A 17,173-nucleotide genomic window follows, 5' to 3' on the forward strand; every position below is an offset into this window, starting at 1 on the left:
GGAAGTTGAACAGTCAAACATAATGACACACCCTCTGGTGAAATCATAACGGTTCTCATGATATAGAGTGGACAAGATCTTTACCATATGACACAGGGTTGTCAACTGAAACCAAAGTTTTTGACCTTGAACTTAGACCTAGTAAGTTATACATTATAAGACACCCTCTGGTGTTGGTTAATATACATGTCAAGTATAAAATTTGAAATCATAAGGGCTCTCAAGATATAGATAGAACGGACAAGGTCTTTACCATAGGACATGGAATTGTACACTGAATCCATAGTTTTTGACCTTGAACCTTTCAACTAGGAAGTTGTACAAACATTATGACACACCCTCTAGTTGTCAAGCCTGCAACTTTGTTGCAGGAAGCTCGACATAGGGATAGTAATCCTGTGGCGTTGGCAGCAGTGTTAGCTAACTTCTTAAAAGCTTTATATTTAAGATGGTGGAAGACCTGGATGCTTCATACTTGGTATATGGATGCTTCATATTAAGAAGTTTCCGTCATTCACAAGTCCAATGTCTTGACCTCATTTTCATGGTTCAGTGACTACTTGAAATAAATTCAGATATTTTGTAATGTTAAATTCTCTTTTATTATAAGTAATGGTATGTGCGTACCTTGCAAGTTCCTCATGTCTGTCAGACAGTTTTCAATTGACCTTGACCTCATTTCATGGATCAGTGAACAAGGTTAAGTTTTGGTGGTCAAGTCATTATCTCAGATACTCTCAGCAATAGGTCTAGTATATTCAGTGTATGGATGTACATGTCCAACTGATAAATGTCATCTAACCTTGACCTCATTTTCATGGTTCAGGGGTTATAGTTAAGTTTTTATACGACCGCAAATTGTGAAAAAATTTTCGTCGTATATTGCTATCACGTTGGCGTCGTCGTCGTCGTCGTCGTGGTCCGAATACTTTTAGTTTTCGCACTCTAACTTTAGTAAAAGTGAATAGAAATCTATAAAATTTTAACACAAGGTTTATGACCATAAAAGGAAGGCTGGTATTGATTTTGGGAGTTTTGGTCCCAACATTTTAGGAATTAGGGGCCAAAAAGGGCCCAAATAAGCATTTTCTTGGTTTTCGCACTATAACTTTAGTTTAAGTTAATAGAAATCTATGAAATTTTGACACAAGGTTTATGACCACAAAAGAAAGGTTGGGATTGATTTTGGGAGTTTTGGTTTCAACAGTTTAGGAATTAGGGGCCAAAAAAGGGCCCAAATAAGCATTATTCTTGGTTTTCGCACAATAACTTTAGTTAAAGTGAATAGAAATCAATGAAATTTAAACACAATGTTTATGACCACAAAAGGAAGGTTGGTATTGATTTTGGGAGTTTCGGTCCCAACAGTTTAGGAATTAGGGGCCAAAAAGGGACCCAAATAAGCATTTTTCTTGGTTTTCGCACCATAGCGTTAGTATAAGTAAATAGAAATCTATGAAATTTAAACATAAGGTTTATGACTATAAAAGGAAGGTTGGTATTGATTTTGGGAGTTTTGGTCCCAACAGTTAAGGAAAAAGGGGCCCAAAGGGTCCAAAATTAAACTTTGTTTGATTTCATCAAAATTGAATAATTGGGGTTCTTTAATATGCCGAATCTAACTGTGTATGTAGATTCTTAATTTTTGGTCCCGTTTTCAAATTGGTCTACATTAAGGTCCAAAGGGTCCAAAATTAAACTTAGTTTGATTTTAACAAAAATTGAAACCTTGGGGTTCTTTGATATGCTGAATCTAAAAATGTACTTAGATTTTTTATTATTGGCCCAGTTTTCAAGTTGGCCCAAATCGAGGTCCAAAATTAAACATTGTTTGATTTCATCAAAAATTGAATAATTGGGGTTCTTTGATATTCCAAATCTAACTGTGTATGTAGATTCTTAATTTTTGGCCCAGTTTTAAAATTGGTCTAAATTAAAGTGCAAAGGGTCCAAAATTAAACTAAGTTTGATTTTAACAAAAATTAAATTCTTGGGCCTCTTTGATATGCTGAATCTAAACATGTACTTAGATTTTTGATTATGGGCCCAGTTTTCAAGTTGGTCCAAATCAGGATCTAAAATAATTATATTAAGTATTGTGCAATAGCAAGTCTTTTCAATTGCACAGTATTGTGCAATGGCAAGAAATATCTAATTTCACAATATTGTGAAATAGCAATTTTTTTTTTAATTAAGAGTTATCTTTCTTTGTCCAGTATAGTAAGCAAGAAATATCTGCAAGAATTTTTTTTAATTGGAGTTATCTTTCTTTGTCCAGAATCAACTTAAATCTTTGTTATATACAATATACAATGTATATTCACTTTTTACTACCAACTGGTAAATTTAAATAATCTTTACCATTCAGTGATAACAAGCAGTTTTTTTACATCTTAATATTTTATGATGTATTTAAATAAGTAGTAATTGTTGCAAACTCCATTAGAATATTTTAATTGAAATTAGTTTTGGAATAAGGGAAAGGGGGATGTGAATAAAAAATTGGGTTAAATTTTTCTCATTTGAAATTTCATAAATAAAAAGAAAATTTCTTCAAACATTTTTTTGAGAGGATTAATATTCAACAGCATAGTGAATTGCTCTAAGAGAAAACAAAAATTTTAAGTTCGTTTGAATACATTCATTCTGTGTCAGAAACCTATGCTGTGTCAACTATTTAATCACAATCCAAATTTAGAGTGGAATCCAGCTTGAATGTTGTGTCCATACTTGCCCCAACCGTTCAGGGTTAAACCTCTGCGGTCGTATAAAGCTACGCCCTGCGGAGCATCTGGTTGTTTTTTGGTCTGTTTTTCTTATACTGTATGCAATAGTTCTACTATATTTGGTGTATGGAATGAGTGAAAGGTGTACATGTCTAGCTGGCAGGTGTCATCTGACCTTGACCTCAGTTTCATCGTTCAGTAGTCAAAGTTAAGTTTTTGAGTTTGTTTTTTTTCTTTCTAATACTAATTGCAATAGGTCAACTTTATTTGGTGTATGGAAATATTTTATGATCTATTTGTCAGTCATGCAGGTTTTATTTGACCTTGACCTCATTTTCACGGGTCATTGCTCAGTGTTAAGTTTTTATACGACTGCAAATTTTGAAAAAAATTTCGTCGTATATTGCTATCACGTTGGCGTCGTCGTCGTTGTCGTCGTCGTCCGAATACTTTTAGTTTTCGCACTCTAACTTTAGTAAAAGTGAATATAAATCTATAAAATTTTATAACAAGGTTTATGACCACAAAAGGAAGGTTGGTATTGATTTTGGGAGTTTTGGTCCCAACATTTTAGGAATTAGGGGCCAAAAAGGGCCCAAATAAGCATTTTCTTGGTTTTCGCACTATAACTTTAGTTTAAGTTAATAGAAATCTATGAAATTTTGACACAAGGTTTATGACCACAAAATAAAGGTTGGGATTGATTTTGGGAGTTTTGGTTTCAACAGTGTAGGAATTAGGGGCCAAAAAAGGGCCCAAATAAGCATTATTCTTGGTTTTCACACAATAACTTTAGTTTAAGTAAATAGAAAATAATGAAATTTAAACACAATGTTTATGACCACAAAAGGTAGGTTGGTATTGATTTTGGGGGATTTAGGTCCCAACAGTTTAGGAATTAGGGGCCAAAAAGGGACCCAAATAAGCATTTTTCTTGGTTTTCGCACCATAACTTTAGTATAAGTGAATAGAAATCTATGAAATTTAAACACAAGGTTTATGACCATAAAAGGAAGGTTGGTAATGATTTTGGGAGTTTTGGTCCCAACAGTTTAGGAATAAGGGGGGGGGGGGGGGGCCCAAAGGGTCCAAAATTAAACTTTGTTTGATTTTATCAAAATTGAATAATTGGGGTTCTTTGATATGCAGAATCTAACTGTGTATGTAGATTTTTAACTTTTGGTCCCGTTTTCAAATTGGTCTACATTAAGGTCCAAAGGGTCCAAAATTAAACTTTGTTTGATTTTGACAAAAAATTAATCGGTTGGGTTCTTTGATATGCTGAATCTAAAAATGTACTTAGATTCTTGATTATCAGCCCAGTTTTCAAGTTGGTCCAAATCGGGGTCCAAAATTAAGTTTTGTTTGATTTCATCAAAAATTGAATAAATGGGGTTCTTTGATATGCCAAATCTAACTGTGTATGTAGATTCCTCATTTTTGGTCTTGTTTTCAAATTGGTCTACATTAAAGTCCAAAGGGTCCGAAATTAAACTTAGTTTGATTTTAACAAAAATTGAAATCTTAGGGTTCTTTGATATGCTGAATCCAAACATGTACTTAGATTTTTGATTATGGGCCCAGTTTTCAAGTTGGTCCAAATCAGGATCTAAAATTATTATATTAAGTTTTGTGCAATAGCAAGTCTTTTCAATTGCACAGTAGTGCGCAATGGCAACAAATATCTTATTGCAAAATATTGTGAAATAGCAATTTTGTTTTTAATTATTTAGTTATCTTTCTTTGTCCAGAATAGTAAGCAAGAAATATCTAATTGTAAGAATTTTTTTTATTTGGAGTTATCTTTCTTTGTCCAGAATCAACTTAAATCTTTGTTATATATACAATATACAATGTATATTCACTTTTTATTACCAACTGATAAATTAAAATAATCTTTACCATTCAGTGATAACAAGCAGTTTTTTTACATCTTAATATTTTATGATGTATTTAAATGAGTAGTAATTGTTGCAAACTCCATTAGAAATTTTAATTGAGATTAGTTTTGAAATAAGGGAAAGGGGGATGTGATTAAAAAAATTGGGTTCAATTTTCTCATTTGAAATTTCATAAATAAAAAGAAAATTTCTTCAAACATTTTTTTGAGAGGAATAATATTCAACAGCATAGTGAATTGCTCTAAGAGAAAACAAAAAATTTAATTTCATTAGAACACAGTCATTCTGTGTCAGAAACCTATGCTGTGTCAACTATTTAATCACAATCCAAATTTAGAGCTGAATCCAGCTTGAATGTTATGTCCATACTTGCCCCAACCGTTCAGGGTTCAACCTCTGCGGTCGTATAAAGCTACGCCCTGCGGAGCATCTGGTTATGTTTTGGTCTGGTTTTTTTAAACTATAAGCAATATATGTCAACTACATTTGTTGTATGGAAGAATTGTTAGCTGTACATGCCTGCCTGGCATGGTTTATCTAGGGCAATGTTTAGATTTCTTGGTTAAGTTTATGTGACAGTTGTTATAAAGCTTTATATTTAGGACTATCAACATAATATCAATGATAAGTAAAGAAGGCGAGACATTTCAGCGTGTGCACTCTTGTGTTTGTCAATATACATAACAATATTTTGTATTTCAGTTTGAATTCCTATAGCAGTGGTTGATCAAATTCAAAAAAGGTATTTGATGAATGTTACATGTACAGATCTATCTTAATTCTAGCTCAATAATTGGTACAATTTTTCAAAGGCATTTCTTGAGAAAACTGGATACAAAAATACAGATACCAACTTTAGAAGGAAAAATATATATTAAGTTTCAGTGACTTGAAACTTTGACCTGTTGACCTGCTGCCCCCCCCCCCTAATTTTGAATAAACATTATTTTTTTTAAAGTACAAGAACACATAAAAACAAGGTCAAATATTAGATAAAGATTAATGGCAAAATCTAAAACAAAAAGACGAGAATAAAAGTGTTTGTGTTCTGTCAAACACGATTGTTTTGTATAGCCGTTTTACTATTTATTCGAATTTCAAGATATCTCCTATAATATATAAGATATCTTTTTAATATATAAGATATCTTATATAATTTAATTTTTATGAGATATCTCATATATTATTATAATTATATTATATAAGATATCTTTAATGTTAGATGATATATCTTTAATGTTATATGATATATCTTTAATGTTATATAAGATATCTTTAATGTTATATAAGATATCTTTAATGTTATATAAGATATGTCATAAAGTTTATAAGATATCTCATAAATAGGTATAGGAAGATGTGGTGTGAGTGCCAATGAGACAACTCTCCATCCAAATAACAATTTAAAAAGTAAACCATTATAGGTTAAAGTACGGCCTTCAACACGGAGCCTTGGCTCACACCGAACAACAAGCTATAAAGGGCCCCAAAATTACTAGTGTAAAACCATTCAAACGGGAAAACCAACGGTCTAATCTATATAAACAAAACGAGAAATGAGAAACACGTATATATTACATAAACAAACGACAACTACTGTACATCAGATTCCTGACTTAGGACAGGTGCAAACATTTGCAGGGATATTTTATATAATTTATAAGATATCTTCGATCTTAAGTTTATAAGATATCTTATAAAGAATATGAGAAATCTTACAAACAATTTTTATATAAGATATAAAATAGCTTATATAGTTAATAAGATATCTTATATAGTTTATAAGATATCTCACATAGTTTATAAGATATCTTATATAGTTTATGAGATATCTTATAAAGACAATTATATAAGATATCTGATAAATTATATGAGATATCTAATAAACTATATAAGATATCTGATAAACTATATAAGATATCTGATAAAGTTTATGAGATATCTTGAAGGAGGAATAAATAGCAAAACGGCTTGTCATAGTTTTGACTGGAGAGTTTGAGGAAAGTTTGAATGATAAAATGTTTTTAGTAACGAAAAACACCACAAACTAATAAATTGCCATTCCCCAGTGAATCAAATTGTCGTCCCCTGATTATATGTAAAATGAAATTGTCCTAACACAATTGTCTTGGCTGGTCAAGACATCGGAGATTATATTGGATAATAAATGATTCTTTGAAAATAGTTTCTGTCACAGCAAACAATTTGATATTATAGTAAATCGCCACCCAGAAAACCAAGTGGTTGTTTCCTTGTAAAAGTATTATCGTAGTCTTTCTCATTTATTAAAGGAGTAGGTCCAGTAAGAGACCTTTTTGGCCTCAAAATAAAGCAGTTTTACAAAATTGATAAAATGTATATTTTAGTTATTTATTGAACAGTAGAGTGCTTCTGCTACATAAATATGGGCTATTTTTGACTTTACAATGAATATATATCGGGTACTGGCACCTTAAAGTCATACTAAATTACTGAATTCTTCACAATTCTAGCATTTTAGTTAAATTTTAGACAGTTTTCGTGTAAAACGAAAGTGGCCGCATTAATGTTCATCCTTAATAATGAATGGAAGTTGTATTTTATGATAATACATAACATATATAAAGGTTGAGAATGAACACGGATGTGGCCACTTTCATTTTTGACAAACGCCATCCGAAAAATGACATTTTTCGGCATATTTGGTTGATTTTTCATATTTGAGCTTGAATTCGATCGTTTTAAATGACTAAATCAGTTCAAATCTGTCACATAAACTAATTGATTCAAATGAAATAGACACTTTTAAGTGTTTGAAAAGTGGTCAAAATCTTTTGTCAGATGAACCTGAAATTTGAGGCCAAAATTGGTCCTTTCCGGACCTACTCCTTTGTTATTGAAGCCTCCACATAAAGTATAAAACAGGTGTTATCTGTCAAAACACATCCGTTTGTCAATACACATATAATGCTTGTATGACATGGTACAGTGATTTTAGATGCATTTCAACACAAAACATTCTACTCGTATATTCTAATACACACATTGCCAAAACAGTGGGTTTTTTTTACAGTCGTTAACTGAATCTGAAAGCTTTAAAAATGCATTTTTCTGATTAGCAAATGTATAAACATAACTAAATATGTATAAAACAAAAATAATTTTATTGCCTGCGAACATTATATTGCAGTTGTATTTCTTTTGTTACTTTAGAGGTCCATACCTTCCAAGTTTTCAAAACGCCTATGGGGGTTTTGCATGCAAGATGGCTGCCTGACTGCCATACTCCTAAAAAAACTTCAAGGGGGCTTAAATTTCATATTCAGTGTAATGTTGTTACTAAAGAAGATGTACGTCTTTTGGGGTACTCCAGACAGACAGACAGTCTCTACATCAGAACAATCAAGTGGTTGAAATCAATAATGAAAATAATTAGCAGAAATGTGAGCCTAATTACATATCATATTCAGAGGTAAAATGGCGAACATAAAAAGTAGAAATAATACTGAATTTCAGAGGCCAAATATACCAAAGGGGTATTCAAACTCATAAGTCGAAAACAAAACTTACAATGTGATTGAGGTCTGAAGTCGAATCACTAAAAAATGTAATAATTAACACATGACTATTCAATATAGGTCTAATGAACAATCTATATTTAAGATCACATAGTCTTTAAAGAAAAGTACAAACTTAGTTTAAACCAGTCATACCAAAATCATTCACTTTTCTGATCAATAAAGTCATTGAAACACAAAATTTCGAGAAAAATTGAAATATTAATTTTAAGATATATATTTTTACTCTTTGATCGAGTTGATGTCTCTATGACACATTCCCCATTTCCATTCTATATTTTATCTGATTTTGCTATTTTCGTGTAAGCCTATACATACCAGCACAGTTATTGTGATGATCTTAATTCAGATGGCTAAAATGGTGAAGTAGTCCCAAAGAAAAGTTCCAAGTTTTACGAGACCAAAAAAACCGCTGTAGATAAATAAGCTATCCAGTCTACTGTCTTATAATATACAAAGGGGACATTCAAAACCCATGAGGCGAGACAAAATTGACAATGCATAACTTAACGCTGGAAAGATGATAAAAAAGACAGACAAGTCAGGAAAACAGTATATACACGAAACACATACATAGCTGCATTATATAAATACTAATGGACTTTACATCGAACGAGTTCGACCGTCTCCATCACGATTTATTGTTAGTTGACTTAAGAATGTTAATTTTTGGGGGTTATGGTTCCTAAGGTTTAGGAATAAGGGACCCAAAGGGGCCTAAAACATGCATTTATCTAGTGTCAGGACAATAAGTTGTATATAAGTATTTCAATTGTTCTGAAATTGTACCATAATGTTTAATACCATTAGTAAAAGGTTAAGATACATTTTAAGGGTTATGGGAAAACAGTTTAGGAATAAAGGGCACAAAAGGGACCAAAACAAGCACTTTTGTAGTTTCAAGACAATGAATTGGAGTTATCTTTCTTTGTCCAGAATGGTTGTTGAATCACCTAAAACTATACTTTATGAAATCTTTGAAAATTGGAGTTATCTTTCTTTGTCCAGAATAGAAGTTGAATCAACTTAAGTGAATGCTTTATACAATATACAATGCGATATTCACTTTACTACCAACTGATAAATTAAAGCAATTTTTACCATTAAGGTATCAAAACTTCTTCATTTAACCAAATACCAGCTTCATACTTAAAATTAATTGGTTAAAATCTAGTTTTTCATCAAAATATAAAGTGTTGCTCGGGGTGTCAGATTTTGCATCTCAAGGGGTAGAGGCTTCCAATAAAAAACGAATAGATTTGCAGATAAATCATGTATATCAATCTTTATCTAATACTTTTTAATTCAAACACATCTGCTGTATTTTGATAACAAATTAAAAAAAACTGAAGGTACTTCATTTTGCCTGTGTTTTAGTCATATAAGACATGTGCTTTTGATTTCATAGATAGTAAAAATTGACTCAACATATTTTGTTTTGAAGCTAGAAAATGACTTCCTTTTCCTTTCAAGTCACTATAAGAGTATACGGTGGTATAAACGTAACAAAAATATGAAAGAATACCTTGCTAAATCAAGGCAATAGTTGCATGGAAGACTTTTGAAAAGGACCATTGCTTTATGATAAGCAAACAATCCCCAGACACTGTAAGTAATAATCTTATTATAGGCAAAAAACTTTCATACACATGAAATCATGAGAAAAAAACGGTGTGTTATAAATGTTTGTTGAAGGAACCGCATTTAGTATTTAGCATTATTGAAAGTTTAAACAGGGTCAGTAAACACTGATTAAACGATATATTTGTTTCTACTTTTGTAGCGTTTAGCAAACGATAACAAACGCCACACAACATTATAGACAATAGCTACCGTTCTAAATTAAAATGAAAATTTCGTGACTTTTAATCAAAGAATCTTTATCATATTCTGAGATTTTATCATCTTATCTATTTAATCTGATAGATAGACACTTTTTTTTTGGTCTTTTCAAAATTTTCAAAAATTGGCCTTTCATTTAAAGTCATATGAATATTCCTCAGAAAAGAGCATAATTTATGTACATAAGTTGTAAAATGAAAACTATCCATTTAGTTATAAAAAACATATGCGTACTTTTTTTTATTTGAGGTTTCTTTAAAATATGCCTATTCCGGAAATTTACATATCTGTCTGATTGCGTCGAATGTTAGTTTTTGATTTTCCGGTTTGGAAAAAAGTGCACGATTTGCACGAGCTGAACGTAACTTCACGAAAACTAAGTATATAGCCCAAAAAACTGCACAACTTGACAGTTCAAGAGGTAAGTATGCACAAATATAGAAGAGCTTTAATATATGTCTCTGAATGGGGGTTCTGACTTTTTCTACCTCACCTTTTCCCGGTACCACGATTTCCCGAGAAATACGAAAAAAACATAGTATCCCCAAAACAAACTGATATATCCTGAGAAAGAGATTTTTATGGTGTTATGCTACTTTTTATAGTGTTATACTACTTTTCACGTTTTTCTCGTTATTCTCGGGAAATTGTGGTACCCACCTTTTTCATAGATTGTTTTTTTTAGATTTTGCAGGAAAGAAGAAAAAAAATGCGTATCGCAATCCAAAAACGATTTAATCTCTGATATAATACAAAATACATTTAACTTTTATATATATATATATATCTACTATTATTCTAGTGGATGATGGGTCTAAAATAGTTAAATTAAATTTTCCAAATGCACATGTAAGTCTGTACTCCAGAGTAGTTTTTGATGTGAAAATACGGCCATATTTGTCCATTTGTTTTGATTCATTTTCTAAAAAAAGCATCATGTCCAATTTCTTGAATTTTGTTGCATTTCCATACAGGTGTTTTTTATATCTATTTTCAGTTTGAGTACCTCACTTTTTGGCGCATTAGGGATATATTCAATGTTCCAGTTAAAGAGTAATTTGTGCACATTTTAAGCTTTTATGCATACATTTACAATCTAGCATCTAACTACCTTTTAAAAGTTATCAGATATCTGATGTTTTTCCTAGCCTTTTTTGTGGAACTAACGATGTTCAGGAAAATAGACATTTATATCAAAATGAATTGTAACATTCAAGATGACACAAGCTAACTTAGCAAGTTCCATAAAAAGTGCACAAGTAAATTAGAGAAAAACTTGATAGTAAGCGTGTATTGAATGCTTCTTATAGTATTTTTATAGGGTTGTAAAACTGTCCACCATGCATACATTTTTAAAATGAAACCTCACTTTGTACAAATTGTACTTCGGTCAAGGCTTTTACACCCCAATAAATTCTTAATTGATGCATAGTTTACCACCAGTTATATCTCCAACACTTTAAACATAAGGCTTGTATTGCAGCCAAATATTTTGTTCCACTGTTGAAATTAACATCAAGTTACATACAGTTTTGATGAATTATATATAAATCTATAAACAAAGCCTTGGTAATTGATGAATTATTCCAAAAGAATTACAGAATTACATGCCCGTAATAATGACAATTTTGTATGCACTAAGAATAAGAATTTTTACAAAATATCCTTGACTTACACAATACATGTATACACATTGTAAAAAACAAATGTAAATATAAAAGAGTACATAATACAAAAGTATAGTGGGGAATGATATTCTTTGATAAACACAATATGTGAGAACAAAAATACTATAAACATGCAACATTTAAAATGATTGCCATCTCCAAACAAACAGTTTCAAACAAATGTACCTCTTGTTTTTTTGGCCACCATACTGATGCTTTTTAGTTATACTCTGTGTGTTACCATTGCATGACATTCAATTCAATGTTAAGTTGTTAACAAAAATTGTGCTTTTAGAACTATTCATAAAGAAAAATTTGAAAAACAGCATTTGATATTAATTCTGTATAATAATGATAATATAAATATAATAATTCTTCTTAGAAAATTGATATTGTTGATTATCTTTTACGAATCAACCTCTTTATTTAAGACTATACATCTAGCTTGACATTAGAGAAATTGGTTATAGTAGCTAGGATACACAGTATGTAGGAAATTTATATTTGAGCTGGTTTTTGCAATAAATGTACTTTGTTTTGCATTTATTAATTTCTGGCCAACCTTCAACCAGTATTTTTCGTAAATTTTTAGTGATATATTTATATGAGGTAAAATCAAAGTTTCATATACATATATATAATTGGGAAGATTGAAATTCGTATAATTTTCTATTCTAAAATTATTTGATTTACATAATTGAATTTAGTTTAATCATTTTACCTACAGTTAACTATATCAATTAATATTTCTTTTGAAAATCATGGGTATGAAAAGTGTGCAACTGATAAACATTGGTGTACCTTAAATCCTTGATTTATCAGTTTATTATGATATCACCTATAGAGTTTAGTAATTTGTTTTTTTCTTCTTTAATTAAGATATTGCTCAGATGAGACACTCATGTTATTTTTTTTAATGAAAAACTTATAAAGACTTGTATGAATAATTATAGATTTTACCTTTCTACATATAGGGAGTTTTAATTGAAAATTGTTTGAAACAGGAAACTTGACGAATTTCCTTTATCACATGGGAAATCTTGTGAAATTATTCATTATATTTTCTATTTCTAAAAGCTTTGACAGGAGAAAATGGTAGAAGATATGATTTAAGTGAGAATTGTTTCTTGTTTTTTTGTTGTGTCATTATATTATATCACATTGACATTAGCTTCTCATCTCTTATTCATATTTATTTTCAATTATCTTTCTATGAAGAGTGCAAATATGCCTGGGATAAATCTTGAGGTGGAATAGACTTGTCAAATTTTTCATTTATAATTGCCTTTTTGGGTATGTTGCTTTCATGAACAAATGAGCTATCTAATATCATATCATACACCTGGCTAAGAGAGGATAAGTTAAAAAGCAAAAAGGCCAGGAAAATAATGAGAGAAATGCAACAGTTAAATTGTTTTTCATATTAGAAAAATATTGTTCACTACTTTATTTTTAATTTTACAAACAGACCTCATTGGAAAATTATCTCAATCTTTTTATTATCAAGACAAAAGCCATATATATTCTATATATATATATATAAGGCATCCATATTTTTTCAATGTTAGTAAATGGGAATCTTCTTAACATTAATTTAATAAGGTATAAATTGATGCCTTATTGGTGAATTTATATACTTACTTCCATAATGCATTGCTGTAATCATAAATGCATATGATGTAGACATAGAGGATAAATGTCACCTGTGAATGTTCTTCTTCTTAACATATATGTACATTTTATATTGGCACATACATGCATATGTTAGTCTTGTATTATTTTAATTTTAGTTTCTTGTGTACAATTTGGAAATTAGTATGGCGTTCATAATCACTGACCTAGTATATACATGTATTTGATGAGGGGCCAGCTGAAGGACGCTTCTGGGTGCGGGAATTTCTCACTACATTGAAGACCTGTTGGTGACCTTCTGCTGTTGTTTTTTCTATGGTTGGGTTGTTGTCTCTTTGACACATTCGCCATTTCCATTCTCAATTTTATATGTATTTATAAAACCTTTATCAGACTTGTAAGAAAAATCTTTGTATATTGGTCTTAAGACTATAAGTTGGAAAAGATTTTGGTGCAGACTGCAAATGAGCATATTTTAGAATTAAGGCTGTTGTACTTATCAGTAGATTGGTAAACCTATGTTCAAGACGTTTGACATTAACACCCTGTAAGTAAAGGGTCTTTTTATTCTTTTTTACTACCATATTCAACTTTTGATATAAAAGCATAGAGACCAAGTTATCTCATTGACAATCATACCTCATCTTCTTATTTAATAATGTAAGAATGGGCATTTATTCTGGACAATTTGTAGCATTATATATATATATGCATAAGGGACTATGTGAGTGGCTGATCCTTTTCCGAAAATTTACATAAATATGTATACCATTAGTGATAAACGTTCCTTGGAGCCTCTAGTTTAACTTCTTTTTTTTGCACAAAAACTATATTAATACCAACCAAGTTTATCAAATTAACACGGTTCTATAATTTCATGATGCCATTACAATAATGGAAATGAAAGGATATAGTATATCAAATCATGTGACACAAAATCACTACATGGCGCACATGAAAAAAACAAACCGGAACTTTTATTTCATTTAGTAGAGTATTCTCACTTCAATAATCCATACTACTAAATTACAAGAAGAATATTTGTATTTTAAACTTAAATTACTTGCCAGTTTAGCAGGGTTTACAGGAGAAATCTGCCTACTATTAGCACATACATATAGTTTAATGAAATAATACCTAGATGAATGGACAAGGTAATGGAATAGTGTAATCAATTACTATGGTTGTTCAGAATGATGGAACATGTAATCAGATCAACACTATACTATTAAGGTTTAGTCAGTTGAACAAAATATATTTACCAATCCATTTCAATAGTCTAAACAATCCAAATTTATTTGTATAATCTCTTGTAAATTACTTTATTTCTAAGAAATAAAACAATTGCCATGAAATAAGACAGTAAAGTGGAATGATGTGTTGCTGTGGCACTCCTTTCTTGGTACTTTTTATTCTATTTTCCCAAGGTTAGACTGTAATATAAAAGTAAGGACATGTTAAATCATCATTGAGACAGCTATCCACCAAAGTTAAAATAAAGTGGATGTTAGCAATTATAGGCAACTTTACAGCCTTCTACAATAAGAAAAATCCATACTGTGTTGTTGACTATAAAAGGTTATGACATGAAAAATATAAAAAATTCAATTAAAAAACTAACCGCCTATTTTTATGTACAAAAAGTAATGAACAAAAAACAAATGTGTTCCACAGCAACAAACAACAACCACTAAATTACAGGTTCTGACTTTGGGCAGGCACATTTGGAGGCTCCGGCATCCCCCCCCCCCCTAACCTGGGAAAGAGGTGTTACAGTACAAACAAAACAAAAAACATTTGAAAAAGGAATAACTCATCAGATGGATGCAATGAAAATACATCTAACAAATAAGTATTAAAATTGAGAATTGAAATTTGGAATATGTCAATGGGTATATATTGTTTGTTTACAATTCAGATATCGTAATTTTTCAGCTCCACTAAAATTTTGAAGCAGTGATATCTCATAGGTATATTGATTAATTGTTAGCTAATGTCTGATTTTATAGATATGATGGTAATGGTATTAAACTTGAAAAAAAAGGATTTCTTTTTTTATATTTTAAGGATAGATATGATAACCTAGAGAGTAACATGAAAGGAAAGAAAAATTTGAGATGGGGGGAAAAAAGGTAGGTTATTCAGTCATTTTCCCAAAAGTCACATAGTTCCCCTAAAAATCAAAGTATTAGAATGGTTCTGTTAATGCCTTAACTGTACAGCATTGCATGCTACGAAAGACTCAGACATGACAATGAAAAACATTACAAAAAACCTAATGGCCTGATTTATATAAGAAAAAAATTAACAATAAACAATAAAAAAACATGATATACGGCAATTAACAAATGACAACCACTAAATTACAGACTTCTGACTTTGGATAGGCATATACAGACCGTAGATGGCTTCAACAATGTTGATGGGTACATGTATCTGCAAGAATGTAGGACTGCAAATGTTCATATACAAGAATGGAAAATTTTTCAATTGAAAATGAAATTTGATTGCAACATAAAATAACAACTTGTGATCAAGAGATTTTTTTGGGGTTTCACATCCAATTAGTTAGAATTAATTAGAATTTCAACCAAACATCATTTTGTAAAAATAATTATCTCTTTACTAGTGAATTATGAGATTGACAGTTGAATACAACTGACACAATGTCTTAGATGACTGTTTCTTCAATAGAATTACAAAATTATGAGAAGTGGTTATAATTACTAAATCACCAACAAGTAACAGATCAACAGGCTAGGAAAAGGAAAGACGAACACATAAAGCTGTTTCTGATTTTTTATGTCACCAAATTGTTTTTTTTTATTCTACTGATAACTTTCTTCACTGGTTCTTAAACTCCTGTATATATTGCTAGGCACTCTGTCCGCTTAAGTAACATCGTAATTATTATTGCTGCTTTGGATCCCAGGTTAAGGGTTAAGTCCAAAAAACTAACAGTCTCAATCAGTTATTATTTTAAAAAAGTTGAAGAGAAAAATCAGATAACACTGATAAAACTGATATGCTTAAAAAGTCCTGTAAAATTACATTGTATGATCAGAGCTGGAAGCTTTGATTACTATAAATAAAACTCTCAAACTAACTTGAGTATTTAAAATTGTTATACTGTGGATTCATTATTATTCGTTGGATACCAATTTCCGTGGATTTCCGTTGGTAACAGATGAACCACGAAATTAAATGTTCAAAGAATGACAAATTTTCTAAAGGCTTGTATAAAGAATTCGGCAGAACCACGAAATTAAATGTCCACGAATATGAACATTTTCTATCATCCACGAAAATTGGTGCCCACGAAAATAAATGAAACCACAGTATTTGTTTTGCAGCTAGAAAAAGCAATGCTTTAATTGGAAAAATAGTTCTTTATAAACCACCAAAGAGAGATAATGAGTCAAATTTCTAGAATTAAAAAAAGAAGTACTTGAGGTTTTTATTATTGTGACTGATAATGCAACTGGTTTAGTATCGCAATCATAAGAACTGGCTTTCTGTTATTGATAATATATCTGTCTATAGATTTACTTAAAATTGCTTTTTTGTCCTTAAAAAATGGCAATAATAAATTGGTGTAATAATTTCTGAATTTACTGTCTTTTATTAAGTTTTTCCAATGCATTGAAAAAAACACCACTTATCTTTGCAGACGCAGAGATGCGTAAATAAACATTAAAATATAATTCAATACTAAAACTTTTATGGAAATCTACTGTACCAGGGAGTTGAACACTTCTAATACTCTCTGCTGGAAGGAAAAATGACAGTAAAGGTAACTTATAATTTCCCTAGATGAAACTTTGAAGTGATATAGAGATAATGAATGC

This window comes from Mytilus trossulus, chromosome 1 (genome assembly GCF_036588685.1).
Source record: "Mytilus trossulus isolate FHL-02 chromosome 1, PNRI_Mtr1.1.1.hap1, whole genome shotgun sequence".
NCBI lineage: Eukaryota > Metazoa > Mollusca > Bivalvia > Mytilida > Mytilidae > Mytilus > Mytilus trossulus.